The sequence below is a fragment of the Vicia villosa genome, linkage group LG5, assembly GCF_029867415.1.
Source record: "Vicia villosa cultivar HV-30 ecotype Madison, WI linkage group LG5, Vvil1.0, whole genome shotgun sequence".
NCBI classification, from domain to species: domain Eukaryota; kingdom Viridiplantae; phylum Streptophyta; class Magnoliopsida; order Fabales; family Fabaceae; genus Vicia; species Vicia villosa.
In genome coordinates, this window is record NC_081184.1 from 67,569,614 (window position 1) to 67,585,233 (window position 15,620).

A 15,620-nucleotide genomic window follows, 5' to 3' on the forward strand; every position below is an offset into this window, starting at 1 on the left:
TATCAGATGTCAGCTTCAGAGTTGAAAGGGTTGAAGAGTCAACTTGAGGATTTGCTTGAGAAGAGGTTTATTCGTCCGAGTGTGTCATCGTGGGGTGCACCTGTTCTGTTGGTTAAATAAGAAGGAATGTTCTGTGAGGCATTGAGTTGATGCAAAAAGGGAAAGTGGTAGCTTATGCTTCAAGGCAACTTAAGGTTCATGAGAGGAATTATCTGACACAAGATTTAGTGTTGGCCGCCGTTGTTTTTGTTTTGAAACTTTGAAGGGACAACTTGTTTGGATCGAGATTTGATATGTATAGTGACTACAAGAGTTTGAAGTATTCATTTGATAAAAAAGAGTTGAATATGAGGCAAAGAAGATAGTTGTAATTCTTGAAAGATTATGATTTTAGTTGGAATTACCATCCAGGAAAAGAGAATGCCGTAGCTGATGCATTGGGTAGGAAACCATTTCATATGTCTATGTTGATGATTCGATAGTTGGAATCGTTGGAACAATTTCGAGTTTTGAGTTTGGTTTGTAAAGAGACTTCTTTATTTGTTAAGCTTGGTATGTGGAATCTTACTTGTGGTATTCTTGATGACATTAGAGAAGGTCGGAAATCAATTTTGAAATTGGTTGATAAGATGACATTGATTAATCAAAGAAAAAGATAGTGATTTTAGGATTGATGAGAACGGTGTCATGAGATGTCGTGATCAAGTTTGTGTTCCTAATGTTCGAATTTGAAAAGAGGATTTTGGATTAAGGGCATCGTAGTGGTTTGAGTATACATCCTGGTGCTATTAAGATGTATCAAGATTTGAGAAGGTTATTTTGGTGGCAAGGTATGAAGAAGGAAATGGAGGAATTTGTTTATTCATGTTTGACTTGTCAGAAGTCAAATATCGAACATCAGAAGCCGTCTAGTTTGATGCAACCATTATCCATTCATGAGGGGAAGTGGAATAACATTTCTATGGATTTTGTTTTGGGTTTGCCGATGACATCGAGTAATTGTGAGGCGATTTGGGTCATTGTGGATATATTGACGAAATCTGCTCACTTTATTCCGATACGAATGGATTACCCGATGGAGAGACTTGCAAAGTTGTATATTGAGAAGATTGTTTGATTGCATGGTATTCCGTCAAGTATTGTTTCTGATAGAGACCTGAGGTTTATGTCGAGATTTTGGAAAGGTTTGAAAAGTGCTTTAATTATCAAGTTGTGTTTGAGTTCTACTTATCATCCGTTAAGTGATGGTCAAACGGAGAGGACGATTCAGTCGCTTGAGGATCTTTTGAGAGCTTGTGTTTTGGAGCAAGGAGGTGCTTGATGTAACACCCCAAATTCTACCCAAAAATATCATGCGAGAAATCAGAGTATTTTAAAAACTATCAACAATGCATTTGGGATATCACATTTACTTCCTATAAACAACTCATAAACAGATACATAGCACTTTAATCTCAGAGAAGCACAAAACAACTTATAACAGCTCTTAGACAAACCAACTTCATAGTAATATGCAGCGGAATCATAACATTCGAATTTATAAACAAATCATCTTATTTAATCGGAAACAACTTCAAACATCATAGTACTTCTCATTATCCAATTTGGAACTCAACAACTAAAACATGAACAACATAGAAACAACAATATATACAACCCCCGAGTGCTACGTATCAGAGCGACACACCAACCAGACACGGTGAATCTACAAACTTCCACAACTATACTTGAGTACCTGCCCATTTCCCATGGTAGGGGAAACATCAGCAGAAGGGGTGAGATATCAAACATTATAAAGGAAAGTATGATAATACATATAGCAAAGATAAAATCATACACAATTCACCACTTCTCAATATAAGCAATTTGCATCACAACAATAATGTAAACTATCAACTATAACAATGTATTCAAGTTTACAAGTATGTCATTCAAGCACATAATAACATATACTTCATAATCACAACGTAAATTAATACAACTATCAACAATGGCAAAACATGGTTCATATATTCCACATATATACATATATCATTAATACATATATATATATATATATATATATATATATATATATATATATATATATATATATATATATATATATATATATATATATATATATATATATATATTTGCATTCTCATCATATACGTTTCATTTACATATATCACTAAAATCATGTATCAAACATCACCAAATTTAATTATCACATCTCATGCACACATAACAATCACCTAATCACATAATTACATATATTCAAACATCACATAACTCCAATGTAACTCAATGCAAGACATGTGACTCTATGCATGTGGTACCCAATATGGACCCAAAGTTCCACTGCTTCCGATTCATATAGAATCTAGCCACGCTTCAGATCCGGACAAGACCAAAGCCACCAAATGTAAACATATAGTTTACCGCTTTCCGATTCACTCTAGAATCCAAGCCACGCTTGTGTTTCAAAGCAATTCCACCTATGTTTCAAGGCACACTATGATATGAATGTATGTACAATCTCACAAATATATGCAATTAAGATCATCTCTACCATCTTAACTTTCCACATATCACAATAATTCAACTCTATGAATTATCCACCAATTGTACACAACATTCACAACACACACACATCATTCACATATGAGAGGCCAATTAATCAATTACGATTCACACAATCCAATTAACACTAGTAATCATACTATCTCATGTTAATTCTCATTTTTGCCAATTATACATGAACACACATTTTCAACATCAAGCAATTAGTCATTAGAATTAATGCTAACCAACTAACCATAAAGAATCAATATCAAAACAACATCATTGGCATGACAATATATATTTCTCAACATACATATTCAAGCCAAAACACAATTACAAACAATTTCTCAAAATACCGTAATTTACAGATAAACCGAGTAATTGGTCCAAGTTCAAGTATATTCCAATCACATAGACTTATTGGAATCAATTCAACTAATAATTTAACTATCCAATTAATAATTAAACTATATTAATTTCAATTCAACTATTATATTTCTATTCCATTATTTTCCAATTCTATTACAAAACCCATTATTTCACTATCAATGGTTTACTCACAACAAATATAACAATCTAATACACATAGATTATCAATTGCACACAACTTATCACATTTATATCATCACATTTCAACAATCATCAAATACCCAAAATTGCAACATAGAAGAACATGGATATCAAAGTATAGAATTAAACCCACTATAACATACTATCATACAACCCTTTAGCATGAAAGAACCCCACCCTTACCTTGGCAAATATGAACTCTTTCACCATAGCTCTAAGTTTTTCTCCAAAATAAATCCTTCAAACATAATTTGGAGACACACCTAAAAACCAGTTCGGAAATTAGCTTATCAGACGAACTTAAAACCCTCAAAATCAAAATCGCTCCGGTCAGAACTTACCTCTATGAGTCAGGAACGTTGTGTCAAAACCACGCGACGATCCAACGGTTGGATTGAGAGATACATCCGTTTTGCTAAGGTGACTCAATGCTGAAACTTGCTGCGAAAATGAGGTTTCTTCTAGCTTTTCTCTTCCACCATTGTTTTCTTCCCTTTTGCCTCTTTTCTCTTCTTCCTATCTTTTCCCCCAAATGAAAATAGTAACCTCTAAAACCCTAACCTTCTCTTACTATCTCACTTATGTCAATTGGGCTTAACCCATCAATCCATCCATTATGTTTCTATCACTTAGGCCCATTTAGTTATATCTCTCTAATAACTCAATTAAGTCAAACAACACAAACACTCACATAATTAAATACTTAAATAATTATTATATCACATAATAACTAAATAAATAAGTTATTATTAAAAACACCAAACAATATAATTACTAATATAATTAATAAAAATATTAATAAAAATCGGGATGTTACAACTCTCCCCCACTTAGAATATTTTCGTCCTCGAAAATACCATCGACACAACCATCTCATCTCCAAAACTACACTTACTCTCCCCAGAATCACACGAACCCAAAGGCATTCCACACCTTCGACCATACAAAGCTTCAAAATATAAGCTCTCAAAAGATCCTCAAGTTACTGAATCGTCTTCTCCGTTTGACCATCAGCTTGCGGATGATAAACAAAACTCAAACACAACTTAATAATCAAAGTACTCTACAAAACTTTCCAAAATCTAGAAGTAAACTTCGGATCTCTATCAGAAACAACACTCGATGGAATACCATGCCAACTCACAATCTTTTCAAAATACAACTTTGCAAGTCTCTCCATCGGATAATCCCTGCTTATCGGAATAGAGTGAGCAAAATTCGTCAATCCATCTACAATGACCCAAATTGCCTCACAATTAATCGATTTCCTAGAAAAAACCCAAAACAAATCCATAGAAATGCTATCCCACTTCCACTCAGGAATGGACAACGGTTGCATCAAACCAGACGGTTTCTGATGTTCAATCTTTGACTTCTGACAAGTCAAACACGAATACACAAATTCCGCAATATCCTTCTTCATACCTCGCCACAAAAATAACTTTCTCAAGTCTTGATACATCTTAGTAGCACCAGGATAATTACTCAACCACTTTGATGCCCTTCATCCCAAAAATTCTCTTTTTCAAATCCGAAACATCTGGAATACAAATTCAATCACGACATCTCATGACACCGTTCTCGTCAATCCGAAAATTATCACCTTATCCTCAATCAATCAATTTCATCTTGTCAACCAATTTCAAATCCAATTTCTGACCTTCTCTAATCTCATCAAGAATACCACAAGTAAGCTTCAACATACCAAACTCAAATCTCGAAATTATTCCAACAATTCCAATTCTTGAATCATCAACATAGACATATGCAATTATTTCCTACTCAATGCATTGGCTACAACGTTCGCTTTTCCCGGATGATAATTCAAAGCAAAGTCCTAGTCCTTCAAGAATTCCAACCACCTTCTCTGTCTCATATTCAACTCTTTCTGATCAAGCAAATACTTCAAACTCTTGTAGTCACTATACACATAGAATCTTGATCCAAATAAGTATTGCCTTCAAAGTTTTAAAACAAAAACAACGGCGGCCAACTCAAAATCTTGCGTCAGATAATTTCTCTCATGAATCTTAAGTTGCTTTGGAGCATAAGCTACAACTTGTCCTTTTTGTTTCAACATAAAGCCTTGCAAAACCTTCCTTCTTCTTAACCAACAAAAACATATGCACCTCTAGACGACACACTCGAACGAATCAACCTCTCCTCAAACAAATCTTCAAGTTGACTCTTCAACTCTTTTAACATCATAAGCAGACATCCTATATGGAGCCCTCGATACAAGACTAGTTCCAGGAACTAAATCGATTGAAAACTCAACTTTTCTTTCTGACGGTAAATCACTTACATCTTCAGGAAACACTTATGCAAATGCGCCAACTATCGATAATCCCCCAATCGTTATTTCCTCATGAACATCCAAAGTTGCAAACAACCTAAACAACATCGCACCATCTTGCACAGACTTATTCACTTCCAATATTATCAAGCTGGTAAGACAAGTCTATCTCATTCCAATACGATTCCGTCTACTATCAACAAGAGATTAAGGGTGATCAGTTCCTCAATTTGTCAATAGATAGCCGACAACCATAATGGTAGCGTAAACCATCGTTACTTAACTGCAATAGAATCCTTTACGTCACCAAAAGTACCATACTTCATTAACTCCCAAAATCATCTGAACATGCTAACACACACCTTGTGATAACATTTGAACATAATTCCTTTAGACCACTATCAACACTTTTTATTCTTGGAATCATACTCGTCCCTTCGCATTTCTAACTCCGACTTGAACGTTCCAACAACTTCGACAACTTTTCCAATCTCTTGCCAAGGATCCCTTGACAAGGTCTATCGTAATTCGTCACTTAATAATTATTCTTACGTCAACATCCTACAGAACGGTTACTTAAACTGATAACTTCACAGTCCACCAATAATGCTGAATATGACAACTTCCTAAATTCCATCTTATAACAATTGTCCTTATTCCAAGACGTTCCGACTTATTAAACAACCAAAATCTTAAATCCATGTTACCTTCGAATTCGGAAACCAACAAACTTCTACATTGCTTGCTCTGTCTCCTTAAGAAATATATTGCACCAATAACTTACAACTGAAACATATCCAAGAAGCACAGCTTCTTCCCTACTTCGCTCAAACTAACCCTGCAACAAAACGAACAAGTACCAACAGTGTTTTTCACACACATGTCGCGTACTAAGGAATAAAACACTAACATCATTCAACTGTCACACAACTCAACTGACTCGACAACTTGGCCGGACGGACCAACCAGGCTCTGATACCACTAATGTAACACCCCAAATTCTACCCAAAAATATCATGCGAGAAATCAGAGTATTTTAAAAACTATCAACAATGCATTTGGGATATCACATTTACTTCCTATAAACAACTCATAAACAGATACATAGCACTTTAATCTCAGAGAAGCACAAAACAACTTATAACAGCTCTTAGACAAACCAACTTCATAGTAATATGCAGCGGAATCATAACATTCGAATTTATAAACAAATCATCTTATTTAATCGGAAACAACTTCAAACATCATAGTACTTCTCATTATCCAATTTGGAACTCAACAACTAAAACATGAACAACATAGAAATAACAATATATACAACCCCCGAGTGCTACGTATCAGAGCGACACACCAACCAGACACGGTGAATCTACAAACTTCCACAACTATACTTGAGTACCTGCCCATTTCCCATGGTAGGGGAAACATCAGCAGAAGGGGTGAGATATCAAACATTATAAAGGAAAGTATGATAATACATATAGCAAAGATAAAATCATACACAATTCACCACTTCTCAATATAAGCAATTTGCATCACAACAATAATATTAACTATCAACTATAACAATGTATTCAAGTTTACAAGTATGTCATTCAAGCACATAATAACATATACTTCATAATCACAACGTAAATTAATACAACTATCAACAATGGCAAAACATGGTTCATATATTCCACATATATACATATATCATTAATACATATATATATATATATATATATATATATATATATATATATATATATATATATATATATATATATATTTGCATTCTCATCATATACGTTTCATTTACATATATCACCAAAATCATGTATCAAACATCACCAAATTTAATTATCACATCTCATGCACACATAACAATCACCTAATCACATAATTACATATATTCAAACATCACATAACTCCAATGTAACTCAATGCAAGACATGTGACTCTATGCATGTGGTACCCAATATGGACCCAAAGTTCCACCGCTTCCGATTCATATAGAATCTAGCCACGCTTCAGATCCGGACAAGACCAAAGCCACCAAATGTAAACATATAGTTTACCGCTTTCCGATTCACTCTAGAATCCAAGCCACGCTTGTGTTTCAAAGCAATTCCACCTATGTTTCAAGGCACACTATGATATGAATGTATGTACAATCTCACAAATATATGCAATTAAGATCATCTCTACCATCTTAACTTTCCACATATCACAATAATTCAACTCTATGAATTATCCACCAATTGTACACAACATTCACAACACACACACATCATTCACATATGAGAGGCCAATTAATCAATTACGATTCACACAATCCAATTAACACTAGTAATCATACTATCTCATGTTAATTCTCATTTTTGCCAATTATACATGAACACACATTTTCAACATCAAGCAATTAGTCATTAGAATTAATGCTAACCAACTAACCATAAAGAATCAATATCAAAACAACATCATTGGCATGACAATATATATTTCTCAACATACATATTCAAGCCAAAACACAATTACAAACAATTTCTCAAAATACCGTAATTTACAGATAAACCGAATAATTGGTCCAAGTTCAAGTATATTCCAATCACATAGACTTATTGGAATCAATTCAACTAATAATTTAACTATCCAATTAATAATTAAACTATATTAATTTCAATTCAACTATTATATTTCTATTCCATTATTTTCCAATTCTATTACAAAACCCATTATTTCACTATCAATGGTTTACTCACAACAAATATAACAATCTAATACACATAGATTATCAATTGCACACAACTTATCACATTTATATCATCACATTTCAACAATCATCAAATACCCAAAATTGCAACATAGAAGAACATGGATATCAAAGTATAGAATTAAACCCACTATAACATACTATCATACAACCCTTTAGCATGAAAGAACCCCACCCTTACCTTGGCAAATATGAACTCTTTCACCATAGCTCTAAGTTTTTCTCCAAAATAAATCCTTCAAACATAATTTGGAGACACACCTAAAAACCAGTTCGGAAATTAGCTTATCAGACGAACTTAAAACCCTCAAAATCAAAATCGCTCCGGTCAGAACTTACCTCTATGAGTCAGGAACGTTGTGTCAAAACCACGCGACGATCCAACGGTTGGATTGAGAGATACATCCGTTTTGCTAAGGTGACTCAATGCTGAAACTTGCTGCGAAAATGAGGTTTCTTCTAGCTTTTCTCTTCCACCATTGTTTTCTTCCCTTTTGCCTCTTTTCTCTTCTTCCTATCTTTTCCCCCAAATGAAAATAGTAACCTCTAAAACCCTAACCTTCTCTTACTATCTCACTTATGTCAATTGGGCTTAACCCATCAATCCATCCATTATGTTTCTATCACTTAGGCCAATTTAGTTATATCTCTCTAATAACTCAATTAAGTCAAACAACACAAACACTCACATAATTAAATACTTAAATAATTATTATATCACATAATAACTAAATAAATAAGTTATTATTAAAAACACCAAACAATATAATTACTAATATAATTAATAAAAATATTAATAAAAATCGGGATGTTACACTTGAGATAGCTATTTACCATTCATTGAGTTTACGTATAATAACAATTTTCATTCTCGTATTGGTATTACTCCTTTGGAAGTTTTGTATGGCCGAAGGTGTGAGACGCCTTTGTGTGGATACGAATCTGGAGAGAGTAGTGTGGTTTTGGCGTTGAGATGGTTGTGTTGATTGTATTTTCGAGGATAAAAATATTTTAAGTGGGGGAGAGTTGTAACAGCTCGATTTTATTCGCTATTAATTTAGTAATTATATTATTTGATGTTGTTAATAATTATTTATTTATTTAGTTATTATGTGATATAATAAGTATTTAATTATGTGTGTGTTTGTGTTATTTGACTTAATTAAGTAATTAGAGAGGTTTTAATGATTTGGGCCTAAGTAGTAGAATATAACATAATAGATGGATTATGGGTTAAGCCAATTAAGATAAGAGATAGTCAGAGTAGAGATTAGGGTTGGAGAATCATAACTCATTTTGGGGGAGAAATAAGAAATAGAAGAGAGAAAAATTCAAAGGGAAGAACACTTGAGGGAAGAAGAAAAATTATAGAGGAAGCCTCAACTTTTGCAGCAAGTTTCAGCAGAAAACCACCTTGGCAAATCGAACGTATCTCTCAATCCAACCGTTGGATCGTTCTGATACTTGGACACGGCGTTCCTGACTCGTAAAGGTAAGTTTTAACCGGAGCGATTTTCAATTTGAGGGTTTTAAGTTCGTCTGATAAGACGATTTCCAAACTGGTTTTTAGGTGTGTCTCCAAATGATGTTAGGAAGGATTTCTTTTGGAGAAAAGCTTAGAGCTATGGTGAAAGAGTCCAAATTTACCAAGGTAAGAGTGAGGTTTTTTCATGATAAAGGGTTGTATGATAGTATGTTATGGTTGGCAGATTCTATACTTGATATCCATGTTCTTCTATTTGCAATTTTGGGTATTAGATGGTTAGTTGGAATGTGATGATATAAATGTGATAAGTTGTGTGCAATTGATAATCTATGTGCATTAGATTGTTGTGCTTGTTATGGGTAAACCATTGATGGTGAAATAATGGGTTTAGTTGTGGAATTGAAAATGTTAGGGTTTATGTTAGAGTCTCATGAAATTGACTCTAATCATGTTTTGAATGAATTGTTGATAACAAGTAATCATGTTTGTGCGCGTTAGGTATTGATGATTTGTGGAGAACATGTAATTATGTTTGTTATTAGTATGTTGAATTTCTTGTTGTTGTAGATCCTATGGTCGAAGTTGATAGGTTGCATTGTGTGGATAAGCATGAAGTGAATATTGTCGTATAGTTGGAAATGATTATGTTTGAAATAACATGATGTATGCTCTTTATGACGAATAGCTGTTGTTATGACGAGGATGATTATATGATGATACTTATATGATGACGATGTATTGTGAAGTTGAATATGTTGTTATTGTTGAGCTGTTGTTATTATAACTTGTTGTTGATGCGTTGATGAAGTTGTAGGCCTATGGCCAATGTTGACTAAGTTGAATCGTCCCAATATATGGACATGTTGAGTTGTTGGTCGAATGACCAGTGTTGATTTAAGTTGATGCAATTGATGCATGTTTATATTGTTGTTGTTGGGTGTTTAAGTTGTTATTGTTGTACTTGTGGATGTTGCATCATTGCATCGCATGGCATACATTGCATTATTAAGTTGGCCTGGATTGGCAATGTTCTAAGTTGGAGTTAATGCTCATTAAAGTTGGCCTGGATTGGTACGTTCTAATTTGAAGGCTTTGCCTTATGCCCCTAAATTACTGGCAATGTTCTAAGTTGGAGTTTACTAGAATGGTACCACATGCATTTGCATAGTTTGAGTTGCATAATGAGTGGCATATCGAGTTGTTGTGTTGATGAATGATTGTTATGTTAAGTTGATTATGTTGTTGTCTAAGTTGGATTAAGTTGATTATGTTGTTGTTTAAGTTGGATTAAGTTGATTATGTTGTTGTTTAAGTTGGATTCATGGTTGTGAATTCATTGCTATTTTTTGTTAATGTTTGTCGTGATGATAGTTACGTTGATTCTTGTTGTGATTATGAAGGAAATGTTGTAGTTGTGGATGACTTAGTTGTGAATTTGGATATGTTACTATGATTGATTATTAACATTGTTGTTGTGATGCAAGTTGCTTTGAGATGAGAAGTGGTAAATAATGTACGATCTTATCTTCGCTATAAGTATTATCACACATTCTTTTATACTGTTTGATATCTCACCCCTTCTGCTGGTGTTTCCTCTACCATGGGAAATGGGCAGGTACTCAAGTATAGATGTGGAAGTTTGTAGCTTCATCGAATTCAGTTGGTGTGTTGCTCTAATACGTAGCACTCGGGGGGATGTTTATTTTTTTTGTTTCATCTAGTTAATATATAAGTGTTGAGTTCTAAGTCGAATAATGAGAATTAATATGATGTTTAAAAGTTGTTTCTCATTGAATAAAGATGATTTGTTTATAAAGTCGAATGTTATGATTCTGCTGCATATTAAATAAAAGTTGGTTTGTTCTTAGAGCTGATATAAGTCATTTGTGATCCTCTGAGATTGAAGTGATGCGTATCTGATTATGTGTTGTTTATATGAAGTAAATGTGATATCCCAAATGCTTGTTGATAGTTTTTAAAATACTCTGATTTCTACATTATAATTTCGGGTAGAATTTGGGGTGTTACAGAGAACATAGTCCATATGCTTTTGCAAAGCCTTTTTCTCCCTTTTAAGGTTACCTGGGCTAAGATATCACCTTTACCAATAGAATTTCTATAATAGAGTTTGTGCAGTGCTTTGGTATAATTTTATAGAACTGATTTGTTTATTTCAAATTCTTTCAATGACTTCTTTTATAGAGAATGATAGATCTGTTGGAGGGTAGAATAGAAAATGCAAAGTACAACTGTAAAGTCTCCAAAGGTCATGGTGGGAATATTGCATAACAAGTACAAGTTGGACTGTCATTACGCCATCCTATGAGGGTAGAGGTCACAGTTTATGTTAGTACTTTTATACTCACCACTACATGCAAGCCCTACTTGATATTCTAAGTCTTCAAAGGCTTCTGATTGTATGTTGATTGAAGCATGTTGTAGATGATCATAACTTGTATTCTTCAAACCTAAGTCTTCGAGTCTTTAGAGCTTGTTCAGCAAAACCTTGGTCTCCAGGGTCTTCAGCACTTGGTCTTCATAAGAAATGTGTTCAGATCTTCAGAACTCGTTCAGCATAACCTCGTCTTCGGCATCTTCAGAACATGGGACACATAAGTAAAGCTAAGTCAAGACCAGAAGCTCTTGTACTAACGTTCCTTGGATCCGTTGCATAAGTAGAATTCCATAATCATAACTTCCATTGTAACACAACACTAGTATTCTTCCAGAGTGTTGAGTTCAGAACCTGATGATGTCACACGCCTTCTTACTAAAGTCAGAAACAACAAGGCAAAAGCCACACACTAAAAAGAAAACCTTTAGTGTATAATTGTTCCTTAAGATAACATGTAAAGTTATCATCAAAACTTAAGGCCAGATGCAAAACAATTCTTGTTCTTACAAAAATACCCATGATAATTTCTTTTATTTTTATTTTTCCATCTCCTATATAAGAGAGGGTTGTCTCCTCTTCATTTCATGCCACTTATTAGAGTTTTATTATTTTCTTTGGAATTCAGCTCTATACTTTCCCTCTTTGTCTCTCTAGAAATATCTCTTTGTAACTTAAATTACTTTAGTGCTTTTGAGTGAAATTTTACTTGCGAGAAAGAATTTGTAAGTGGCCGTGTTGGTTGTTTAATTCTTGAGAGTGCAATACTCTTGAGAGATTGAGTTTGGTTTATAAAATAAACCAGTCATAAAATCTCTTTCTTGGTTTCTTGAGCTTCTCCGGAAAAAGCTTTGTTTGGTCATTGAGAAAACCCTGAAAAATCTCTAAGAAGGTTAGTTATCTTGGCTTGTGAAGGTATCTTTGGTTGGGGACAAGCCTATACAAATCTCAATAATATATTGTATAAAGGTACATGGGCATAAATTTCAAAAGCTAAAAGTTTATAATCAAACTCTCAAGAAGATCTCTAGGGGAGAGGACTAGGCCAATGTTTGGTCAAACATGTATAAATCTTTGGTGCCATCTCTCTAACAATAATGATACCCAAAATATATGGGTATCAACGGTGGAAAAATAAAATTGTAATGCAGATAATGATAGTTTCTCTTCAAGTGAAACATCTGAAGAGCTAAATATGTTTATTGTTTCACTCCTATAAGGGAAGAAATGTCTTCGCACAATAACAACAAGACAAAATTATTGAATTTTTTATTTTTGATAAGATCCTCAATCTTACCCTTTAGTTGTTCTGATTAATTATTGCTTTATTGCACAAGTTACTTAATATTAAGTAAGTTGTGTAATAAAGGTAATAAAGTATGTTTAAATCCTCTATATGCATGGTCTATAAAAACCTTAATTAAAATCCTTTTTTCCCGAAAAGACCATGACTATGGATGAATTCGTACATATTACCTTTGTTGAACTAACCCCTAGTAGGTAGAAGTAGAGATTGTAAATTTTGCAGGTATCTCTTAAAGTACATCCTTAGAAGCTGAAAATCAAGGGAAAGAAAAATATTAAGGACAAGAGGAAGTCCAAAGACGAAATGGAGAGATTCAAGTTAAATATGTCAACTTAAGAGAACCATTGTCTAACTTAAGAATGAAGGACTATAACACCCGCTGATTCAATTAATAATTTAATTAAATTATTTTCGGATTATTTGTCGATAAATTGCTATATGTTGCGTGATGTTGCTAAGTTGATTATTTAGTTGATTAGTTGGTCGATTATATTACTAATAATATACTAGAATATTAAGAAGACTATTTGTTGGGCTCATTCTATGGTGGTGTGTAGCAAAAGTGGGGGTGTGAAGGTTAAGCCCAATATGAATTGATAAAATAATAAGGTTAAGTAAATTATATAAGGATTAGGTTAATTAGAAGGGAAAAAGTCTTGGGGAATTGGTCATGGGAAGTTGCAGAGAAGAGAGAAAAGAGGAGAGAAACTCATTCTTGTTTTTCTTGCAGAAATCTCACTAAATCGACGATACCCGATTCGTTAACCTTTGGATCGTGCTCTAATTTTGAGGGTAGGTTTGCAACACCTATATCTAGCTTTTGACCGCTGGGATCTTCAAAATAAGGTCTGAGTTGTGAGATATCATCATCTCACTGTAGCTGCATATTTGGGAAATTTTCAGGTTTTGATTCTGATTAAAAGAGGCAAAGGTTGGAAGCTAAGGCTAGAAGGCTTCGATCGATAGAATTATAGAGCAATCTCCAATCAAAGAAAATGGTGGGGTTCTGAATATTTAATAGGGTATATGATGGATAGTATGTGGGAATTGGTTATATGAAATTATCGTATGTTTGATTTTGTGTGAAACGTGTTGTTGTGGTGTTACTGTCATATTTTATTGCTAAAGTTGAAGTGATTCAGTCGATGAATTTGTTGTTGGGAATTATTCCATGGTTGATATAATTGTTATGTTGTTGTGTAATTCTTGTTGTTGTGGCATAAAATCATTGATCGATAGAATTAGTTGAGGTTCTGCGTTGAAACGAAAGATGTAATAGAGTAGCTGCGTGAAAAAGTGCGCTGTGCCGACGGGCACAGAGTGAAGCCATGCCGAGGGGCATGCTATTGTACCGAGCGACACGTGTGGTTTTGGAGGGTGTGCTGAGTGGCACAACCCTGTGACGGACATCACAGAAACCAAGTGTGTCGAGTGGCACACTATGTGCTGAGGGGCACATGTTCTTATCCCTATTTTGTTTTGTTTGATGTGCCTTCCATGCCTGTACTGTCAATTGAGTTAAAACTTTATATATCTATTTTATGTATCAGTAAAACTAGTAGCAAAAAATGTTGCAGATTCATATAATTAACATAGGCACATTGTTAACAATAATTTAATAATAGAGTTAATATTTAGCAGAGAACTATTTAGTATAGGTTTCAGTAGCAGTTTTAATAATAAATTAATAGGACAATATTATAGTAATAGTATAATTAACAGGGGCAGTATATTAATTTAGCAAAGTTAGTAGCAATGTTGTAAAAAGTTACAGAGATAGTAATAACAAAATTATCAGTAGCATGATTAGTAGTAACATTATGGAATAATAGTAGTAGTCCATAATAGAAAATATTAGTACTTTTAGCCGATAATTAATTAACCAGAAAGAGTAGAAATCGTCCAAATAAATACGTGGTACATTCGTAGTATATTTTAGTCGATACGGTGTATTATTTAATTGTTGCTAATATGTTGTAGTTGTCAATAAACGTTGTTTCCGTTTTTGATGTTGAATTATCGTTATATGATTGTTGTTGATTATTGTGTTGTGATGCTACTATATTTTGTTGATAATGCAAAGTTGCATGGAAGTTTTGTGATGATGATTTACCTCTATTTATTGGTAAAAATAGTGATATAGGCGTATGCCTTGCGATGGAAAGTTATTATTGATCATGTTATGTGATGTCGTATTCATTAAGTCACATACATTGCAATATTTTGCGACGGTCTGGATTGGAAAACTGCGATGAAGGCTTATGCCTT